We start from the raw sequence: 2,927 nt of genomic DNA, 5'->3' as shown, positions 1-2,927 counted from the left end.
GGTTGGCGATGTCTCTCGGACGATTGGTCTTGTGGCAGTACAAAGCTGTCAGCGTCGTCCTTGCGCTGCTTTAGGATGTGATGGCCTTGCAGAAGTGCGGTCGACGCCGCTGGTCGACGACAGACATGAGATTGGCGCCACTGTTTTTCCACGCCACCATGGAATCGCCCAGCTGATTCGAACGACTTGCATCCACTGTGGCTTGGTTCCATAGACGTGGAAAAGCAGCCTGTAGACGCTCGTTGTCAGTCTGTGGAAGGTTGTGCAGCACAGCCAAAGGGACAGTCTCCATCGCCTTTCGATGACACGCAGTCCTGGGCTACGCACAATACTCCTCACTTCCACTCCTTCTGCCACGGTGGCCGCGGCTCCGACGACGGCTGAAAGTTGCGCTGGGGTTTGTCTACCTTGGGCTGTCGACGTTCAGCACCTTCTCGTACCTCCAATCGCGAACTTGGCCTACATCTTGTACTGGACCACGTTCAACTTGACAGGCCATCACGCCATGATCGAGCGGTTGGCATTGAACAGCCCGCCCATGGATCCGACATGTGGATGACAGTGGATCAAGCATATCCAAAGATGAACATGTCGAACGCAATGGCAGTCACTCTGTCCAGCTCGACCATTGCCTCGAGGCTTCGTTTTGAAGCTATACGCGGTCTTCAGTCGTCGAGAGTCCGTATGGTATCGTGTAGATCACGAAGCACAACTGTTGGGTCGACGACCAGCGGCCTCGCCCATGGCCAACTCGTCCTGCTGACACACTCGATGCCTCAACCAAGTCGCAAACGGCGCCGTGTACTTTGAGACTGTCCTGCTGTCGTGGACAGGGAGGCGTATCTACCGTGCTGAGGTGGTGCCTTCGACGTCGCGGACCTGCGTTGTACGATCGAAGGACGAGGCTGGCTCGCCATGGCCCAGGTGACGCCCGTGCCAGTCGAGTTGACGTACCTGGGCAACGCCGGCAAGGAGCAACTTCTCCATGCAGTGGTAAAACAACTAAAACCATGGGGTTTGCCGACGGGTATCGGCAGCGGAACAACATGACGCAGTAGCAATCCAACGGCGTGGATCGCGCGGGGCTCCCCCCGTGCTTCGACGGTATGTCCTTGCGAAGCATGATTGCACCGTGGATGCCGTTTGGAGGCAACAAAGTCTTCCCAGAACGCCCCGGACATGATTCCATCATACTTGGGACGCAGGAACGGACTGGTGGCAGCCACACGTGCTTGACACGACATGGACACTATTCAGCCCAACGGTGGACTTCCTCCTGTCGACCCTTCTCGCTATGCAGGAGGGATGGTCCATGCTGCAGGCGGCTCCGCTTGCCTATCAACATGCATCCAACGGCGGCGAGTGCATCCAATATTACATTGTCGCGTCCTTGCCATTCGTGCACAAATACATGAGATCGGACGATCCAGTGCCAGCTTAGCCTTCGCGCGCCCGTGCCGACCCGGAGCTCCTCAACGTATCGGGTATCCCGTACGTCATCCACGCGGGCTCACCTCCCCACAACCACGCAGCACTTCACCCACTTCGACGTAAGAAATCCGACGCTTGACGTGTAGAGCGGAGTGATTGCGATGGAATGAGCGTTCAGCTTGAGCGAAGCTTTCCAGTTCCAACATTTTGAGACGTCACGTTGGTGACGAAAAACTGGCCGATCGCTTGCTCAATCACGATCGAGCAAGCGATGCAATTGCGCGCATTCGTCATATTGTTTGTGATGTACGCTCGAGGCACGGTGCAGTTCGTGGCAGTTATGGTGATGGTGGTTGCCGTCGTCGTCCTCGAGTACACAGACTCCAGGCACGGCCACAATGAAGGGTTCAACATCGTCGGAATCCGACGGCACCCGATTATCGGAGTCACCGCACTGTGCCGGCTCAGGTTCGCCGGTACCCTGGCACGGGTGCGCCACGAACGACACCATGGTCGAGCTGCAGTTCCAACGTCGCCGAGCCACGTGGCGCTTGTGTGCATTCTGAACGACCTCTGTTAGACCAAGCACGCGACGCTGCAGTACGTGCGACGAATAGCTTGCTGGTCTGCCTCGTCACGGCCGCCGTGAACGCTCGTTGTGATTTTAGTTTCATGATGTCTGGAGCCCCACAACAACTTCGATGCAATGGACATTTACATCGTGTGAGCCTCGCGGTCGGTCGTGATCGAGAGGGATGCTCTTGCTGGGTCTTATCGGAGTGGCTACCGTCGTGAGGTAAGTAGGTCCCCCCTTTCGCCGCCATCGCGATGGCGGCGCAGAGACGGGCGTCGTCCTGCCGCGCTTGCTCAGCTCGGGCGCACCTCTTCCGTCGACCTCGGTCGGTGCACAACAGCACGCATCGATCCCGCGTATGTGTTTCTGAAGGGCTTGGTGAGGTGCCGGCGGTTCATGAGTGTTCATGCGATAGACAATACGATCTACATCATCCGCTTGAGCGCCATCCAATGCCATCCTCCGAGGACCAAAGAATGGCGCGAACGGAGGATTCAATTGAATAAACGGCGACGTTGCGGGTAAGGTAAGGTAGGTTGTCGTGAGCTTCGTGATGCACGCTATGACATGTCGTAGGTGTCTTGTAATTGTTTCGTCTGACGTTGCTGTAGGTTGGGAATGGTGGCATGGTGTCCAGCGCTCAATCGAATTGACACGAGCCGTTCCTTGTAGGCATGCGGTGGCACATACCTCGTCGTTTAGCATGCAAAATGAGGTGGGGGATATTTTGGACGAATTCCTCTTGTTGACGTGCCCGCAGCCACGCCGTCTCGAAGTAGTTTGAATTCGATGTCTTTATGAGAATGGCACCGTTGTGATAGCGCAAGTAGATCCATACGGCGCGTCGTCGCTGGTTGATTGCACGGCGCCGACGGTGAAGTAGGAGGACCTTGCTGCGCATGCTGCATTGTTGTTTGATTTT

The sequence above is a fragment of the Aphanomyces invadans genome, assembly GCF_000520115.1.
Source record: "Aphanomyces invadans strain NJM9701 unplaced genomic scaffold supercont1.7, whole genome shotgun sequence".
Lineage (NCBI taxonomy): Eukaryota > Oomycota > Saprolegniomycetes > Saprolegniales > Verrucalvaceae > Aphanomyces > Aphanomyces invadans.
Note: the sequence above shows the minus strand (reverse complement) of the source record.